This window comes from Pinus tabuliformis, chromosome 4_2, assembly GCF_031772625.1.
Source record: "Pinus tabuliformis cultivar Carrire ecotype Pingquan chromosome 4_2, CPIR1, whole genome shotgun sequence".
In the NCBI taxonomy this organism is placed as follows: domain Eukaryota; kingdom Viridiplantae; phylum Streptophyta; class Pinopsida; order Pinales; family Pinaceae; genus Pinus; species Pinus tabuliformis.
Genome location: NC_142304.1, coordinates 939,563,876 through 939,585,794, shown reverse-complemented (window position 1 = coordinate 939,585,794; position 21,919 = coordinate 939,563,876).

The following is a 21,919-nucleotide window of genomic DNA, read 5'->3' as shown; positions in this document are numbered from 1 at the left end:
AAGAAGGCCCCGAGGGCTTGGTATGCAAAGATGGATTCTTTTCTATTATCACAAAAATTTGAAAGATGTAAGTCTAATCCGAATGTTTACATGCTTAGGACACATGATTCTCTTCTTATCTTAGTTTTGTATGTGGATGATCTCCTGATCACCGGTAGCTTGGCTTCAGCCATTGCTGCAGTCAAGAGGGCCTTGCATGATAGGTTCTTGATCAGAGACATGGGTCCATTACACTTCTTTCTTGGTCATGAGATCAACCAGGATGCCACAGTGTTCAAACTCTCTCAGGCCAAGTATGCACGGGATCTCCTCGAGAGATTTCACATGACTGACTGCAAGCCAGCACCGACTCCTTTTCTGTCTGGGGTCTGCCTTGAGGATGGAGGTGACACTCCATTAGTTGACGTCACTCTCTACCGATAGTTAGTGGGGAGCTTATTGTACCTCACCCAATCCAGACCAGATCTCTCATATGTAGTAGGAACAGTTTCCAGATACATGCAGTAGCCGCATGAGCTACACTAGAATGCTGCCAAGTGCATCCTCTGATATGTGCAGGGCACCATCACCTTCAGGATTCATTATGCAATAGGCACTATATTTAATCTCCTTGGTTTCATTGATTCTAAATGGCTGGGCGACAATATTGATCGCAAGTCCACCTCCGGATATTCACTGAGTCTAGGGTCTGGCCCTATCTGTTGGTCGAGTAAGAAGTAGGATGCTATTTCTCTCTCTTCAGCCGAGTCCAAGTATAGAGGAGTAGTCAACATCACCATTCAGGCTCTGTGACTACAACACTTCCTCACTGAGTTGGGCGTCTAGTTCAATTGAAACTAGAGTAGTCTATAAGTGCAACATTTTGCAAAGTTTTCTATTTTATTTTCCAATATAATTTTTCTAGAATCTGTGGGACTCATTGAAATCACAAGTTTGATAGGTGAAGTCCTCACAATTTAAGGGCCCCACGTGTTTTTGAGGGTGTTGAATCCACATATACAGTCAAAAAACTAATTTAAACTATAGAAATAAATATTTTACCACAATTTTTTTCATTGGATTCTATCCAAAAATCTGAAAGTCCAAAAAATCGCACGTAAAAACTACTCCATTGACTAATGCGTGAGTTCATCATAGTATAACATTTGGAGTTACATTATGATTTTCTTCCATTTACAGAATCCTAAGCCAAAATTTTCCTCCAAAGAGGAGTGCAACTAATAGTAGGCATATATGGATCTTTCGAGGTGAACACCTTTCAAAAGAGCCCAAAAATTAAACAAAATTTGTAGTACATATATCCTACATCAAAATATAATCCTTGATCACAACAAAATTCCATAGATCCACCTGATCATCAGGTCTACAAGCATAACATTGCGACCAAACTATTCACCAAACATCTCAATTTAGTCACTTTTAACAACAAATATGGGGTTTTCCATTCTAAAATAACGATTTAATATTTGACATTATTTTATGCAACCCCACATCAATGAAATTCAAAGAGTATAGTTTGACCATTTTCTCCTAGGTTTTGTAGCCCCTGGATTGGGATCTAGACTTCATTCTTGCGTTGTATTCCATCTCCTTGTGATATATCTATTTAGAATAATTCTTTTTCCTTCTTATATTTTTTATTCAAACCCATTTATTCATTTTTCTTCCACCCTTACAATGATGTGATCTTGTTCCTACCCCTTCTCAATTTTTCATTTTTTATAAACTAAACTAATAATGGAGGGGCCAATTTAAGCCACCCTAGGAGAGTGTAACTTTCCCTCATCCGAGGAAGATTTAATTTCCTTAGTCACATGGACAAGGGCATCCATGAGGGAGGAATTACATCCTCAGGAATACTAGTATAGGCTTGAGAGTCCTTCCTAGGAGAGGGATAGGCATGGCTTGAGGGAATCTCTCCTTCCTCTTCAACTAAATTAAGCACTTCGAACCTATTACTATTAGCCTTTTGTACACCCTGATTACTAGTACCCTCCCCAAGAGCTAATTTCGCTTAAGATGCAGAAGCTATGCCCTTTCCTTTATTCATTTCAGATCAATCCTTTACTCATTTCAGATCAATCTACTTTGGCTAGTTTTTAGTTTGTTTAGATGGTCCTCTTCACCTTTTGGCCCTATTTCCATTAATCCTATTCTTACACCTAATTTTGTTTCTCCTCAATATTATTTTTGAAACTACTCGAAAACTCTCTATACTCATGAAAATCATTGCACTTAAAAGGAAGTGGGTCACATTCCACCTCTTGTATATGGGACCATTTATCCAAGTTGAGATTTATTATGCATAGAAGACCTTTGCGCAGATCTACTTCATCACAAATCCTATCACAAGAAAACGAACTCTCTTGTTTCTCCACATGATCAATATACATAATAAGGAAGTTTTCAATATCTTTAAAAGTGGAATAATTCTAATAATTTGGGGGAAGGAAGGGGGTTTTAACATATATTGGGTCTGTTGGAGGAACATTACATTATGGGTTTAAATCTAGGCTCCATCAATCTAAACAGACACACTAGGCACCCATGAAATAAAGTTCACTTCTGAAGATCAATCCTTGGTCATCCTTATTCTCAAATAAGAAGGTATAAAATCCTATCTTGCAACATACCCTCTAAGTCTACCTTGGAAATTAGCTACTAGGCTCCATTAATTTAGAATTTCACCCTAATAGGTAGGATTCATCAATCATCACAAGTATAGTGACTCCATCATTATATGCACAATGATTATCCCTGCATCTATACTCATAAACATAACTACTGAACAACATCAAGGTAAGGAATCATGCACCCTAGGCACAATATTACATTCTCTTTAGATCAGCCCTTAGGCATCAACCACAACATGGAGAAAGGAATGAATCATGGCATGCACCCCACAAACTTCTTCAAGGTCTCCATGCAAACATTAATAGAATATTATCTTGCATATACTTCTGCTAGCATGGTCATGAATCATATTTCAGGCATAGTTGAAAATATTATTGTCTTAACTTTTATGCAACTAGCATCAACGTATAGCATAGATAACCGACACCATAGACTATACAATTAGAAACATTATACCATACTGTTCCACATGCACCAAGGTTTCATGCATAACTGTTTGTCAAGTTAACTAGAGGTATCACTTAACATTAGAGGCATCCTATGATCCTTTACTAAACATAATGATGATCAAGTGTAGATTTAATAGCTATCTTGACATTCATATATGACCATCTGAGAAAGATTACTTCATAGAAGCATTAATGAAATCATTAACATAAATACACTGTTGTTATCATTGTCCAAATCCTATAGCATAGTCAACCAAAATACTGACATATATCTTATGCACAACAAGCCTCAGTGGATGAAATCACTCCATAAGGCAAAATGCATAGCATAGATAATCTGAACCTTAAGCTATATAATGTCAAGCGATGGAGCAGAAACATAAGCTATATAATAGTTTTCACCATCGAGATAACACATAAGTTAAAAGAGGTGACTACATATCAATTAATGTCTCAAACTCACATATTATGTTCCTTTATTGTATTTAACTTGGACTACATTAATGTGTCATAATTGTCACATGCATCCATATAAAATCATCTCATCAAACCATGTATGCAGTTCTTTTAAACACTCACATAGCGAGGAAGACTCAAGAAAATTCTCTCATATGCTTAAGGAATTTACAACATAGAGAGTAAGAAAATCAACATACAGAACATCCCACGCAAGTGAATCCAATTAGACCATAAGATATAATTTTCTAGCTTCAAATTCTATTAGTAGATTAATTCTAATCAAGTTTGTTATTCAAGAAATTCTAATATATTAGATGTAAATCACATCGATTCGTAAGGTTGTATGGATTACTCTCATACCTATCTAACGAGATTTTCTTTGGAGAGGTGCAAACAAGGAAAAGTGGTGGTCGTTAATGGCTTGGGACACATTGGTGAAGCCTAAATTATCTGGAATATTAGGATTATGGGATCCATAAATGATGTATTCAGGGAAATGTTATGGTTGAGATGGGCATTAGATGCGAATGTATTATGGAAGGGGTTTTGTATGTGGAATTATACTCAATCACAATCACAAGAAGAGCATCTTAAGTTCCATATATATGTAACAAGCTCTAGTTTATGGCAGTGGGCTCAAGCCAACAAAGTAGTTTTTCATTATTATGCTTTTTGTGAAATAATGGATGGTGCCTCTACTCTTTTATGGAAGGAATCTTGGCAATATTTTCCACAGTTAATGGATAATGAGCACTGTTGAGCTCTTCAAACCTTTACAAACTCTATGGGATTTTTATAGGAGTGAGAATTTTGGAAAATTGGGGCCAGAATCAAATCTATGGAGGATATGGAAGGGTGTCTAGGAATGGCCTTGTGAATTACCAGACATAACCTAGAATATTTTCTAATGAATCATATATGAGGCAAGGATTCAATTTTCCCAAGAACGAGACATTCTTTGATGTGGTGCGAGACATATTATTTCTTTTACTCTATAGAATGTTTATGAACTATTTGCAAGTCATGAAAAGATGATTAGGGAAGGTATTTGGGGAAACATTTGCTCTATATTTGTTGACGGTGTTGGAAATCCATCAACCAAGGGGTCTCCCTGATGCCATGTCCCAATTAGACCTCATACCATTTGGAGTAGGATCCCCGTCTAGAGTATCGATCCGACCACCATAACTCTAAGGGTTTCCTTAGCTACAATGAATAACACAAGAGAGTATACACATAACCTCTGAAATCAAAAATTAAGTTGACACTATGAAACACCCACTCCAATGTGTAAAAGGATACTTTCACGAGTGGGAAATAGGAGTGGGTATCTAGAAGGAAAGTAATAGTATTATCCTAAGAGAGGCACATGAGAGAAAGGAAAGATTAGCTAGTTATCCAACGAAATAGTTCACATAGACCCAACGATCATTAAGGGACATTCAATACACATTCAACAATATGAATACCAAATCCAATGTAAAAGATCAATTTCCTTAGTACATATGAACATAAAACATACTGCAAACAAAAAATGAATAGTCTTACAATATTCAAGATACATGCATGAAAATGTGTTGCCTCGAGGAGCTTCTAATTATTAGGTGAAATATCCAAGTAAACAATTATAATGGTGAGACACTAGCTCCAATAGTGTTCCATTAAGTCACTCCTTGCTTCACCAAAGGATGATCTTCTCTCCTATGCCAATGTTATGCAACAAACTCACAAAAATATAGATTAACAACTTGAAAAGTATCCTCTTTGTTGGGGGAATGTCCTTTACATTACATAAATGAACAATTATTTGATGGTACAAATGACAAGACCTCCGTTGGATATATAGGAGTCTAATGATTCACAATATAATCAAAGCCTACATAACAATAATAATGTAAAGGCACAACAATAACAATAGTGGGCTTCTATTGGGAACATCAATAACAATATGGGGGCTACATGGGAACACCAATAACAATAAGGGGGATATGCCAACAATAAAAATAATGGGAAACACTAGTATTATAGGGACCTAACATGCCCCTCTACTTCAAAAACGTTTTGTCCTCAACGCTTGAGTAGTTTTGGATGATTTTGTATAATTATCCTCCCATGTGGAATACTTAGCGGGTAAGTTATTCCACTTAATGAAATAATCTTAAATTGATCAATTTCGTAGCTGTCAAGTTCTTGTTTCTGTAACTTCTTTAGTCGCAAATATGATATTTACTTCTTCGTCAAGTTTCAGAAAAAAAATTTGAACATGAAGCTTGTTATCGATAACCTTCATTAAGCATGGGACCTAGAAAACTACGTGTACTTGGGAAGATGTGAGAAACTCCAATTTGTATGGCATAATACCAATATTTTAACCCAATCTGTAAGGACTGAAGCACTTGGGCGATAATTTATTGTCCTTCTCAGCTTGCTTGAGAGACATTTGTTTGTATGGTTATAGTCATAAGAATACCCAGGTTGGATAATATAAATGGCACAATGAAATGCTTCCACATCCTCATCCTTTCTTGAGAGTGCATGTGCAACAACATTTTTCTTCCCTTTTTTGTAGATGATTTCAAAGTCATAACCCAACATCTTTGTCACCAATTCTTGTTGCTCTTGTGTAGATAATCTTTGTTCCAAAAATTATTTAATACTATCATGATCTGTTTTTACCTTGAAGTGTCTTCCTATTAGGTAAGGTCACCATTGCTTTAGTGCATGTAGTATTTCCAACATTTCCTTCTCATAAATAGGTTTTTGTAAATACTTTCCTTTGACTAGACGACTTTCAAAAGCAAGTCATCTTCCTTCTTGCATTAAAACAACACCAATTCCATTTCATGAGGCATCACATTCCACAATAAAGGTTTTTTTGAAGTATGGTATAGCTAAGTCTAGTGCTTGGCACATTGACTGTTTAAGATGTTTGAAGGTGTTAGTTTCTTCTGGAGTCCAATAAAATGCATGTTTCTTCAGTAATGATGTGAGAGGTGCTTCTATTCTCTCATAATTCTTAACAAACTTGCGATAATACCTTGTCAACCTGAGAAATCCTCGAATATGCTTTATGGTTGTGGGGATTTTCCATTCCTTAATGCCTTTAACTTTTTTAGGGAATACCTCAACACCCTCATGAGATACAATATGACCCAAATATTCCACCTCCTGTACTCCAAAGAAACATTTGGAGGGTTTTTCATATAATTGTTTCTTGTCCAATAGTTTTAGTTCCATGTCAACATGTTGAACATGATCCTTCCAAGGCTTGTTGTAGATTAATATATCATAAAAAAATACTAACACAATTTTTCTAACTAAGGGTTTGAAGATGGAATTAATGTAACCTTGAAATGTGGAAGGTCGATTAGTAATTCAAAAAGGCATGACAAAAAATTTATAATGACCCTCATGAGTTTGAATGTTTTTTTCGGAATGACTTTAGTCTTTGCTATAATTTAATGATATCCTGAACGAAGATCCAACTCTGTGAAGTAAATTTCTCCACGTAATTCATCTAACAATTCATCAATGACAAGAATGGGAAGTTTATCTTTAATAGTGAGCTTTTCAAGCTCCCTATAATCTCCACAAATATGCCATGATCCATCCTTCTTGTGCACCAATACTACCGGAGCAGAGAAAGAATTATGACTACTTTGAATTATAGCAACCTCTAGCATTTATGAAACCATATGTTCAATTTCACTCTTTTGGGCATAAAAATATTTGTGAGGCCTGATGTTTGGAGGAAACCTTCCTAGAATTAAATGAATAACATGATCATGATGAATAATATGTGGGATGCATTTGGGAGTGTTCAAGAACTTGGAATAATTGTACAAGAATTTTTGGAGATTTGGAGAAATAGATGATTTCAATGTTTGAACCTCCAGTGAGCATAATTTTTCAATCACGCCCCATTGTTCTTTCTTCAAAAGGTTTATCATGCCATTAGAGTTGATTATATTTCCTAGCTTCCCCATGATACCCCTTAATCTAATCTCCTTTAATTTGCAAAAAAAATCAAGAAAAGTTCTTGAAAATTGAAAGCTATCATCCCTAAAGATTGTAATGGTTGGACTCCTAGTACAAAATCAACAATGCCCATCGGAATGGAAAGAATTGGACTATTTAATGAATATCCCCCATGGTTATCTTGATATTATGACACTTTCTGAAGGAATTTATAGTTTCTCCATTTGCAACCATCACTTGATACTCTGGCAATGGAGATAGGAAGAAATTCAATTCCTTGGCTATCTTACAATGTATAAAATTATGGGTACTACCTGAATCAATCAAAATTATTACCTTTTTCTTCTTCATATATCTTTCTATATTGAGATTTTTGGGAGTGTTAATTCATGCCAATGCATTAAAAGATAAGGTCGGATTCATTTCTTCTTTCTCTTGGGTCAGTGCGTACTGTATATCCTCTACTTTTTATGTTTCTTGTTCCTTTTCTTCCTCCTCTTCACAATCTATGTAGAATAATTTATTCTCAACAAACCTACAACGTTTAGTGTATTTTCTCTCACAACTATAAAAAATGTGTTTTTCTCCTTTTTCCTCCAATTGTTGTGGTGTCAACCTTGTAGGTTGTGGAAGACTAGGAGCAACAACACTTCCATCTTTATAGTTGTGAGTGGTAGACTTCCTTGTTGTCATAATTTTTCCTTGAATGTTTCCTACCACCCTGAATGCCTTCTCTGATATATTAGGTTTCCAAAGGGGAACCTAATATTAGATGTTATACTTTAAAGTACCTATGAATATGTCAACTCCATGCTCCTTTGGAATATCAGTTACCCTAATTTTGTAAGTATTCAATGTGCTCCACCATTGAACGCTTTTGTTTTGATATTTATCAATTGCTAAAGAATGTGTTTATCTTTGTATATTCATAATGTGTTATGATTTTCTCCGTAAAATTTTACCAGCTGACAAGTGGTTTACAAGAACAAATCCATATATACCATACAAACTAATTTGGTTCTAAATATAAAGATGCAATACATACCTTTTGTGAGGGTTGCACATCATATTGATCAAAATATGGCTCCATCTGTAGTATCCATGATATCAGATCTTTGCAATCAAACTTCCTCATATCTGTATTTGGAATGTGGTGGTTCTTAAACCCCACAATGGAGTCTCTAAAATTATAAATCATATTCCTTTTTTCCTCATCATGATTTTTATGGATTAACTTGTCACCACCGAAAAGCCTTTCTTGCAACAACTTTTTCAACCCTTCCAACTTGACATTCATCACATCCATGTCTACCTTAAAAACCTTAATTTTTCCATTGATACTATCCATGTCACATTTTAATCCATCCATGTCATTTTTGGTTTCTATTTATAAGATTGAAATCTGTTTCACTTTGTCCTGTAACTTTGATATACCATGTTGCAAATCTTCCTCTTCATGTGTCATAGTAGAGCTTTTTGAGGGTTTAATGGGTGTATAATTGTCTTCCTTTCGAGGAAAAAGTTTAGAACGAAATACTGATAGATATTCTCAATATTCCCTTTGAATCCCATCAATCTGATTTTTCAAAGAAAAATTATACAAAATGAAAAAATAAACACCTTTCTCTCGCTTTTTATGAGAAATGTATTGAAACTATTGTATCTTTAGGATTTCGGATCTCAAATATATGAAATTTGGTCTTGTGGTATCCCTCTCATTATTATTTCCAATGGCACAACTTAGACCAAATGTGGATTCTTCAAGATAAAATTATGCCCAATGTCCCATGTTGGCCTGATTATGGACTTGTTCAATAGAGTGAACCTATATAGAGTGCTATGTGTCGTTGTTGTGATCTTTGGCCCAGAAAATGACATATATGATACTACAGTCCATTCATCTTTGTTGGCTTTATGAAATTCAAATTCGATGCTCGTAGAGGAAGTTATGATTATTTTCCTAAGGTCACCTATTTGAGACAAAATTTTGGAGCATGCAGAAACCATAACTTCTTCAGACCATATCCTTGAAACTGTAGCGAAAAAATATTTGAAATTTTATAGGAAGTCATGAGGATTTCTGCTCCTCGTGGTAAAAATTTCAGCTTTTGACACTTTGTATAAAAACCATTATAGAAAAAATTCTACAATGACCTGTTTGTAGCAATGAAACCTTAGAATCCAAATATCTAATACAAAATGTTAATCAACCACCTCACAAAAATATAGATTAACGACTTAAAAAGTATCCTCTTGGAGGGGGAAACCTCATTTAAATTAAATAAATGCATAATTCTTTGGATACAAATGACTAGACCTCCTTTGTATATATAGGAGTCTAGGTGGTCACAATATAATCAAAGCCTACATAACAATAATAATATAAGGGAACAAAAATAAAAATAGTGGGTTTCTATGGGAAGAGCATTAACAATATGAGGGCTACATGGGCACAAAAATAACAATAAGGGGGATATACTAAGAATAACAATAGGGGGATACACTATTATTATAGGGACGTAAGAACCAACCTAGAGAAGCCAAGGGTAGGTATCCAAAGTCTATGACTCTCAAAAGTCATTTCTTTGAGTTATGGGGGTGTATTTATAACAAGAGCAATGTCCTTTCATATCCCCAAGTCTCTTGAGTTTCCCTCATGACTCGCATACTTTCATGTGACTCTTGAACTTATGTAAGAGTCTTGGACATTTCTTGGTGACTCTCTAGTTTAAATGTAACGTTTCATACTCCACATGTTACTCTTGGACTTTCATACATTACATTTGTTCATTTTTGTAAATACATAATTATACTCCACATGATGTGGCAAGACTCATTGACACATATGTCACTATGATGACACTTGTGTAAGCCATGACTTGGAAATTACGACATCGAACTTCATGAAGATGTAGCATTTGCAAGTTGCTCTTCTTTCTACTTCCTTTGTATCGTCTTCATAGATATTGCATGTTCTTAAACTTTCTCATCCAAAAGCCTTGAATATCTAGAGTATTTTATGTGATCTAGATCTTATAAATTTTGTTGTGATATACTATCCCTTTGTCTTCATGTTCAATGTCCATCTTGTCTTCAAAGATTCCCAATTGTCTTCTAGCATTGTCTCCTTCTCACACTCTCTGATTCAACATCTTGACATGTCAAGGTATAATATCTACAAGTGAAATCCAATCATGACAAGATAACATCAGTCTCGAAATATCCTACTCTAATTTTCTTCATGAAATCAAACAATTGACTCGGAACTAGGTACTATATAGGGACAAAGGCTGAGGGATTACGTGGTGAAAATTTCTAAAGGATAATAATGAGGGACATATGATTGCAACTATGAAATGCATAGAAACTAGAGGTTTGAGAATCAAGACTATGCAGTTCAGGGTCACAGTGAGGCAAAATTACACACTATAACTACACATTACGTATTTTAGGGGAGAGGGAGAGAGAGAGAGATTTCATTACATAGATGCATATTTCAAGGAGATGGGGAGATAGATTGTTTCTTACAATTGTAAAAGTCGTAGAAAGAGGTTTATTGGGAGGCAAAATTGTGCAGTTCTGGGCAAGAAGAGATAATCCTTGAGTAGTGTGATAGTAAAATTCATAGTCCTTGGAGGCATTCACTATGCATTATGTAGTTCCGAAGGGTAGGATAAGATTCTTGTGGCCTCAGACTATGCAATTTAGAATTCAGGAAGGAAGTTTGGGAGGAGGTTGACCGAAGAAGGATCAATTGCAAAAAATGACTAAGTGTGGGATCGAAGAGGTGAGAGATGGAGCCAAAACATGACTTAATAATGATCACGCACTAGAGAAAATAATCCAATGGACATGGAGTCATTTACCACCAAGAAGAAACATGTTCTTATTGAAACAATAATAGTACAATACTTTTCTCCAAGTGCGAGACGTAAGATTCACTTTATGACACAAGTGATGACACTAGTGAAACAATGCTCAACACTTGGGGAATGTGTCTAATGAAAGTATGTATGATGGATAGAACAAATTAGTGTAGGATAATGCATCATAACTAGCCTTGAAGAATGTACAAATGACTCCCTTTGGCTAGATTTTGCACTTTATTAACCATAAGACGACACTTGCAAAAGTAAGAGAAAAATACAAACGAAACTTGCAAAGGATTAAAAAAAGTGAAAGTGACACATTCAAGAGTCAATATAACAAGAAAGTAACATTTATTAAAGTGAATGAAAGAAAAATTCATAGTTGCAAACGTGAAAGTGACACTTGCAAAAAGAAAGATGTATCACACCGAAAGCTGAGAAAACTCACTCAAATAGAAGTATAATTGTAATAAAAGTGAGGAAGAAAAATAATTTCAATGAATAGTGTGAAATAATACTTAACATGTGGTGCACAATATATTGTGCTTATGGATTTCATATTAACTATCACTAGGGATTGTGCAAGCCTTATGTTCAAGAGTTTCACAATGCATGTATAAGATTCCACAGAAAGATTTATATTTGTGAATTCATCGAAGATAGAGCATGTATAAGAAAATGAATTTGACACCTAGAATAAGACTTAACAATTTTCAAAACATTATATGACAACAAAGTTATCATGGAATGACATATCACAAGATCCTCAGTAAGGTTCAAAATTCAAGTATAGGGTAAATTTTGGAGGGTGTTTATTGTAGTGACAACACTTGGTGACACATGGGTAGAACTCCATCTTCTTTATTTAGGTCTACCTTTGAGAAAAAAGTCATAGTCCTTTAGGAATTATTGATTCATTCAATGTATTAACTTGACTTCCATATTTGGTCTGGTTATGATATAGTCTCCACTATTCCTCTTCTAAGGTAAAAAAATTTACAAATATTTTGAAATCATAATTTTATTGATCTAACAAAGGGTAGTATAGTAATGTGAGTTAAATATAATAAGAGCATGTGTTTTTATCTCTAGCGTTTCTCCACTTCTAGCAACCCTGGAAAATACCCCACCGAATTCACTAAAGGAACATAAGCATTGCTTCGCTACCACCAAGCCTAAATAGTACAATGGTGAAGTTAATTTCTTCACCTCTCCATGTAGGAAGCATTTCTCTTTTTTCACCTTTAATTTATTTTATTTATAGAACTATGATTAGGCACTTATTTATTTTATGGGGCAGAGGAGGGATCCAAAAATATTTAGAGTAGGAGAAGTTGTTCCTTCAAAGACAGGTATATATACCTCGGATATTTCTTTTCTTGTTATTGCTTTTCACCTTTTCCTTTGCTACTCGATTAGATTAGCATCCAAAAAAATGATTTAATTACAACAATGAGTTAAGGAATGAAGATAATAGATAGGTGTAATATTTTTATCAAATATTTCTGTTTTAATGGATCATATTTTTTATTTATACACCATTTAGTTTAGAGGATATGTAAACCCAAGATAGAGAAGAGGATAACAAACTCTAGTAGAAAATATGGAAATTAGTGACGAGGTGACTAAAAATGTTAGTCACTGCAGCTTTTCCAAGTGAAATATTAGAAAAAATGAGCAATCTTAAGTGAGCAAACTGAAAAAATCTAACATAAATGAGTAATTTAGTCTCGAGTTAAAACATATGACTAGCTAATAAGTAATACAACTGAAAGTGACTAACATGAATGAATATTTTATTCTAGGATAAAAAATATGACTACCCAACAAGTATTACAGTAATATGAGTCAATCATTTATGTTACTCATTTTAATTGTGTCACTTTAACAATATAAAATTACAAGTGATAGAGGATTCAAAGGTTGTTGTAGATTGGCTGAAAGATTATACTTCCTTAAACACTTCTTTATTGGATCAATTGATGATTAGAGTTATAGAGCTTATTATAATATTCAAGGTTATATCCTTTGATCGTGTTCACAAGGAATTAAATTCAAAGGCTAACCTATTATCCAAAATGGAAGTGGGCTTAACACCTACTTTTGCAACATGACATAACCAGCTATATATATTGTAACGACCTTGCCAACTTCTTTAGTGGGTTGCACATTTTTATTCACATTTCCTCTCCGTCTTGCAAATTGGTAGTACCAAGGAGAGGGTATCAACTTCATTGAAGGAATGTTGAATTGGCACCACCATGAATTTTAATCCTTTGTTCATCTTCTTAAATATCTTAACCTTGCTTAACAACTTATCATGGTGCTTAACTTACTTTTCTACACCTCTAAGTGAGACTACAACACCCCAAGCTCTCTAACTATTGAACCTCTTCAACTCTTGTTAAATCCTTTTTTATGAAACCAGCTCAAGAAAAGATAGAAAAGATAGATCAACGCCTTATAATTCAGCCTCTTCGAGGTGGCTACCTCCTTTACATTACATAAATGAACAATTCTTCGATGATACAAATGAAAAGACCTCCTTTCTATATATAGGAGTCTAAGGGGTCATAACATAATCAGAGTTGACATAACAATAATAATGTAAGGGCACAATAATAACAATAGTGGGCTTCTATGGGGCACAATAGTAACAATATGGGCACTACATGGGTACAACGATATAATAAGTGGGTTGTAATAATAACAATAAGGGGTTACACTAGTAGTATAGGGGCCTAACATGCCCCTCTCCTTCAAAAAGTGTTGTCCTCAACGCTTGAGTAGTTCTTGATGCTTCTGTATAATATTCTTGTCCTCCCATGTGGAATCTTTAGTGGATAAGTTCTTCCACTTGATGAGATACTCTGAAATTGGTCGATTTCGTAGCTGTCGGGTTCTTGTTTCTGTGACTGCTCCAGGTTCCAATATGATTTTTCCTTCCTCTTCAATTTCTAGCAATACTGTTTGAATTGAGATCTTTTGCAACTTTTGAATAAGTGGCCATACTTCTTCATCCGTCTTCCATTCATTCCTTGCTTCATTTATCCAATCTGGTTGGATAATAAAAATATCACAAAACAATGCTTCCACATCCTCATCCTTGAAGAGTCTTCCCATTCGGTAAGGTCGCCATTTTTTAACTACATGTAGTGTTGCCAACATCTCCTTCTCATAAATAGCTTGCTTGAGATGTAGTAGTAAAAATACCCAATCACCTACATGAAAACATTTTTCACTGCGATGTTGATCTACCTGTTCTTTCGTTTGATTTTGCACCGAAATGGCGTTATCCTTTAAAATTTGGAGAACTTGTTGTTGATGCTCGATGTGATCTTTCACTGCTTGAATATTTTTCTCCTTGATATGTCCTTCTATCTTTAGAGTTTGAGGAGTGGTAATTTCTTCCAATCCTTTACAAGATATGGTCGGATTCATTTTGTGATGCTCGATGTGATCTTTCACTTCTTGAACATTTTTCTTCTTGATATGTCCTTTTATCTTGACAGTTTGAGGGGTGGTAATTCCGACCAATGAATTACAAGATATGGTTGGATTCATTTCTTATTTCTCGATGTGATATTTCACTTCTTGCACCTTTTTATTCTTGATATGTCCTCTATCTTGAGAGTTTGAGGAGTGGCAATTCTTGCCAATGCTTTACAAGATATGGCCTGGTTCATTTCTTCTTTCTCTAGGGTTGGGTCCTGGTGTATATCCTCTTCTTTTACGTTTCTTGATCTTTTTCTTCCTCCTCTTCATACTCTATGTAAAATAATTTCTTCTCAGTACACTTATGACCTTTAGTGCATTTGCTATCACAATTGTAACAAAGCCCTTTTTCTCTTTTTTCTTCCAATTGTTGTGGTGTAACCCTTGTATGTTGTGGAAGGCTAGGAGAAACAACACTTCCATCTTTATAGTTGTGAGGGGTAGACTTCCTTGTTGCCATAATTTTACTTTCCATTATGTAACAAAGCCCTTTTACTATTTCCAATTATTGTGGTGTTTCTCTAAAGAAGGTGTTGCTCTTTGTATCCTCATAATGTGCTATCATTTCCTCCTTGAAAATTGACCACATAACAAGTTGTTTACGAGAACAAAGCCATTTATACCATAAAAATTGATCCGGTTCTAAATATGAAGATGCAACACATACCTTTTGTTACAGTGGTACACCATGTAGATCAAAATATTGCTCCATCTGAAGTATCCAATTTACCGGATCCTTGCCATCAAACTTTCTCATCTTGCTTTTTCTTGATTTTAGGAGCTCGATCTTGAAATGATTGTAACTCTGTACTTTTGGATCTTTAAGTTTTGAAATTGTGACCTACAGTAGCCGTCTGCATCCTCTTTCCAATGCCACAAGTATGACCCAAATTGGATTCTCCAAGGAAGAGTTATGCCAAATCTCCCACAGTGACCTGATTATAGACTAGTTTAGTAGAGCAAACTTGTATGATGTGCCACGTGTCACTGTTTTGACCTTTAGCTTTGAAAAACATATACAAGAAGCTATAGTTCGTCCTCTTTCTGCACCTTCTTATGAATTTTCAATCCAATTCCCAGAGACAAAGTTATGACGATTTTCCGTAGGTCACCTGTTTGGAATGTAATTCAGGAGTCTGCAAAAAGACCACCTTCCTCAGATCATATCTCCGCAAATGTAGCGCGAAAAGATCTGAAATTTGGACCTGAGGTTCAGCATGATCTCTTCTCAAATGGGTTTTGTTTTCAACTTCTTAAACGTCGTAGAAGAAACGTTATAGCAAAAATGCCACGATGACCTGTTTGGAGCAGCAAAACCCTAGAATCCAAAGCTCTGATACCAAATGTTATAAAACTAGCTCAAGAAAAGATAGAAAAGATAGATCAACGCCTTAGAATTCAGCCTCTTTGAGGGGGCTACCTCCTTTACATTACATAAATGAAAAATTCTTCGATGATACAAATGAAAAGTCCTCCTTTCTATATATAGGAGTCTAAGGGGTCATAACATAATCAGAGCCAACATAACAATAATAATGTAAGGGCACAATAATAACAATAGTGGGCTTCCATGGGGAACAATAGTAACAATATGGGCACTACATGGGTACAACGATATAATAAGTGGGTTGTACTAATAACAATAAGGGGTTACACTAGTAGTATAGGGGCCTAACATCCTTCTTATAGTGAACTCATGCATCAAGCAAAACATAACACTAGCATCCCAAATGTGCATGCTCGTTCCCTCTTTTAATGCCTTGTTGAAACCACATTATCACACTATTTAAAGTGAAACGTTCACATCGTACACCACCTACTTTGCTCATGACAACCTAAATTATGCAAGTGACTAGGAGAGGATTCCATTTTCTAAAGATGAAAACATAAGGTCTTACAACCCCATCTATGTAACAATTTGAATATATTTAACCTAAAGAAGGATACGTACCCTATTCCTTCCAAATTTGACATATGAATTTTAATAAACTAACACTTCTTTTTAATTATTAAATCCACTTACTATATTTTGTTGGCAGCCACCTAATTTGCAAGAACACCTAAATCTTTTCAACACAACCACGTTAAGAACACTTGTTTCGTTCATACATGTCAGATTGTTTTTCTATAAATTTAAAAAACAAAATTATTACATAAAAATCATAACAATAAAATTAGATTATTATTATTATTATAATTATAAATACCATCTAATATGTATAATTTTTTTCAAACATAAACATAAACATGTAAGATCCAGTTAGTTTCTCAGATACCACTAAAATCTGATGTAAGTGAAAATAAAATAGTGTATCTATTATTTACCACAAAGGGAAGTTTTAGCATATTTGAAGAAGTTAATATATATATATTTTTTTTGCAAACATTTCCCAATGAGAACCTCATATCTATTGTCTTTTCACAGTGTGGGAATCTATTTTATCTTCACAACGCGGGAGCTAAAAACTCTCCCCATCAAGAAACTCCGATATGTTTTCTTGTTTTCTTTGCACAATGGGGGAGTGAAAATGCGATTTAGGGGATCAAGTATATTTTTTCCTATTTTCTTTTCACAATGTCGTAGCGAAAATGAATTTTAGAGAGTTATGAATGAGATTTTAGAGATCAAGTATATGTTTTCTTGTTTTCTTTTCACAACATGGGAATGAAAATGAATTTCAGAGAGTTACGATTTATGGTTTTATGAGTAGATATCAAATTCCAACATCTGATCTTCAGCCCATTGATCATATCAAGGTATGCTCCATTTTTAACTTAAACTTATTTCCACCTTGTTATCACTCCAAAATTTCTTTTGAGTTGTTAGAGAAAGAAATGATAGAGGTAAGCACACACCTACTTTAGAGATTAGGATCTAGCCTTCCTAATGCTCAGAGAGGGCTCTCTCTTTATGATTTAACTTTCTTTAGATAATTGATTTTAGGCTAGTTATCATTGTACTTGGGTTTTTATTCAGATTTGGTGGTGGGATCATTTACTTTGATGTATAGAGGGATGTCTTTTACCATTGGGCTATGGGGCCAAATCTGAAGCAAACAAAACTGGATCAAGTTCTCAAAGGAGTGTCTACGGGGCAAGGTAGTTAAGTTACTTTAGATCTCAAGGCCAGATGGTGAAGTGGTTTTCAATCGGATCCAAGGAGAAATTAAGGATTCCTCAGACTAGATTTTGAATGAAGTAAAAGAGGTCAACTGGGATGGAAGAGAAATTAAGTATTCTCGGATTCGGATATCAGAAGAAAACATAAAAATGATTAACTGTTCAAGGCAGAGTGTACTTAAACAAATTTTGAAATAAATTTCCAATTAATTCATTCAATTTAGATAACATGTAAGTCTGTGAGATACATAAGAAAATAAAAAACTTCACAAAGAAAATACTTCACTATAATAGCTCAGCACATGAATCCTGTGATGCAATCTCTTTATTACTTAGTCCAGTTTGCTGACCTGAAAAATTCGGACAATAACCCTTAGGTTTATGATCAATACAACTCTACAAATGTAGAGCAATGCACCCTCAATACTTCGAGATATGAAGTATTTATACAAAAATAATTTTCAAAATGTCCCAAACTATCTTGGGAATTAATCTAGGAAAAAGAAATATCTTCATGCAAAGAGATAGAGACAGATATTCAACTGCTGCATGCTCTCCCTATTTATTTGGTTATGCTATCTTTATGCTTTGATATTTTGCTAATTATTCTCTGCCTTGTTGTTGGTCTTCACGCTGGCTCTTCTTTGTACTTTTCCCTTTCAACTGATACTATTTTACTTGGTTGATCTACCATCTTCCTTTTACTGTGTCATTTTCACCCTTACTGTACATTTTTACATTTTGACTATGTATTTTTACAGTAAGTCATTCAATTTCTCCTATGTGTCTGCATCTGGTAATTGAATATTTGCCATCTTCCTGTAGGTTTCATCTACTTTAGTGTATTTGGAAAAAGTGGGTTTATTTACAAAAATGTGTTTTACCTCATGCTGGAGGTAAAACAGGTTCCCAAAGCTCTAATATAGAACATTTTTAGTAGGCATCCCCTTCATAGATGAAGTATTTATCTGATCTTTTTCCACCTCTCTAATTCTTCTGTTGTACTCTTCCTGTGGCATCAATTTATCATTTATCACCAAGGGATTAGGAAAACCCTTCTGCCTCAAAACATCAAACTTTACCATGAACTCGCCTATAGCCAGTTGCATGGTTTGGAAATTTTCCTCAATGTTTAACATCAATTTCCTCTTGGTGAGGACCTTTTTTACTTCTAGTATTGAGAATTTCTTGTCAGCTCTGCCTATATCCTACAATTGATATTTGTTTTTGGAGTTGAGGAAATGAATTATTCTAGTGTCCTCCTCTGGCATGTCTCTGAGTTTTTCCTTAACTCTCTGTATGGATTGTATAGCCTCTTTCACTAAGTCATTTTGTTCAAAAATTACTTAAATGGATGGCTAAATATCATTGATAGAGTCAATGATATTGGTCCATAACTATTCCTTAGCTTGGCCAAGTGGCTCCTTTAATGTTAGCTCTTTCTCTAAGTTGTTTATCCTCTCATTCATCTTGGTTGATATTTGTACTTCTTCTTTGTGCATAATTTGTGCAATCTTGTTATCATTCTCTAGACTAGTTATGTTTTCCTTAAGCTTGTGTATTTGTGTGGTTTGAATGGACATATCTTTCATTGCCTTGACCAACTTACTTTTCTCATCACCTGACTGAGCTACTGTTGTTGTTGAACCTGTTGCTGATGTAGATGATGTGGCAGCTGGTAGTGTTGTAGCCAATGGAGCTATAGGAGCCAATGAAGCTGCCAAGGTGGATGGTAATGCTATGGTGACTGTTGGAATGACAGTGGTAGGGGAAGTCTCAAGGCTGGTCTATTTCAGCTATATCAAGTTGTCCAACTCCTTCTCCATCTATTTTAACTGGTCGTTTAGTTGGAGAACAATGTCCATCATTTCTTTCTAATGTGTTTGTCTCTCAAGGACCTCTTTTGTTTGTGGATGCTCTGAATGAGGAAATTTCAATTATTTTTTTAGAGCAACAATGTCCTCATTCTTTTTCTTTATCAACTTCTCAGCAACCTTGATATCATTGGGATCATGTACTAGCTCAATCAACAAGTCTTCCAGTGACTTGATTATATTTTCCTTAGCCTGTGAGGAGGCCCTTTCCAGCTTGTATTTTGCAATGATGTTACCTAATGAACTTTTTAGTTTGTGTGCAGTCATATAATTACCTATCAAGGTGGAATAGATCATCTCACCTACCTTCTTGTCAAACTCAATTTGGTCAATGGGATGAAAATCCCTGGCCAAGACCTCAAAATCTGTTTTCCTATAGTGAGCTGATGTTTTTGGCTGTTGGATTGTAGGTTCCATGAATGACACCTGCATTTTTCCTATTTTAATTTCAAAGGCTAACATCAACCTCTTTTGATTTCCAGGTGTCTGGTTGAAGTATTGAGCATAAGTCTCAACCTTCAACTTCTCATTTCTCAACTTAATTTCCTTATATCTATCTTTGATATCCTTCTATTTATCCACAGGCCTAGCAAATGAAGAGACCTCAACGTTGAGATGTCTCTCAATAAGTTGGGTATTTAAGATAGAGGGCTAGTGTGCTTCTCCTGAAGCTACTGTGCCTTTGCTCCTTTACACCATTGTATCAGTTTCAGTGATTTCCACCGAGTCAATGGTATCTTCGTATTTAGTTACAGGATTAAGCTTGGGCCAACTATAAAACCCTTTTGATTTCTTGACTAATCTTGGGTTGATGGCTACTGGTTAGCATAATCATAACTGGATGGACAAATGAATCATGAAGTATTTGTATGAAAAAATAGTGGAGTATTCTTGGATCATTAGTGTCCAATATATGACTGATCTTGGATTTCCTTTGGTGTCCAATTTCTAAATGTTGATTGGAAACTTGTCTGAATGATAGTAGAGGAACATGTGAAACAAAACCGAGGAGTACTTGAACACTCTCTCATTTGGTAATCTAATGAATTATTCATGATTTCTATATGTTATGAACTTAGCATGGTTGTAAATTACATGAGAAGGCTTTCCTGGGAAAAAAATACAAAGGAAATCCAGGACAACGTCATCCACATGCTCATATGTGGTGTACCCTAAAATGAAAGAGAGCATGGTAATAATTTGTCTACCTCTCTCAGAAAAAATAGTGGCAGCATATGGAGGACTATCTGTTGGAGTGTGAGACTCTTTATTGATAAAAGTTTGGATTATCATAGCCTTCTTGGGTATAGTTAACTTGGTATAGAGGTTAAGTAAGCCCTCAATAGAAAGTGGGGTCTCATTTGGGATTGGCTGGAATTGCAACATTTGATTAATGGATTCTGCTGTGAGGGTGAACAAAAATTGTTGGTCAGGGGTGACAATGGCTCTTTGGCTGGGAATGTAGCAAGATTGGAAAAGTGGATGATTTCTGGGAAAGGGTGTACTTGTGGGAAATAATACTTTGGAAAATTGGACTCCCAAAGATGAATGTCATCATTCTAGTTCCAAAACCAGCCTTTACTCCAACAGTGAAGTTTCAGTAGGTAAGCAGGGGAAGTAGTATCCTTTATTTGAAAGTATTGGTCTGCTAAAGCGAGGTGATCAATGCCGAGGTGAGGGGTTTGCAGAGTTCTCATGTCTAGAGAGGTTTGGGAAGCCATGATTGGGTTTACTGATTTGAATTAGGCTTTCAGTGGTTTCAAAAGTGAGGTTTATAGGTTCTGGTACAATGGGAGAGTAGTTATAGTCGCTGAAACATGGTTTAGGGTGTACAGTAGGTTTCTTCTCAATTTAGGAAAGTTTCTTTAATTAATTTAATTAATTAACCTTTCACTTTAAACTCTGCATTTTCAAATTCAAGAGGCGTTATGGTTTTTTCCAAGAATACCTAGAAACTAAAGGTCTGGCATGCAGATGGGGTTCTAAGGTAACTGTAGAAGGTATTGAGGTTTCAATTGTCAATTGGCTGCTTCAATTGAGT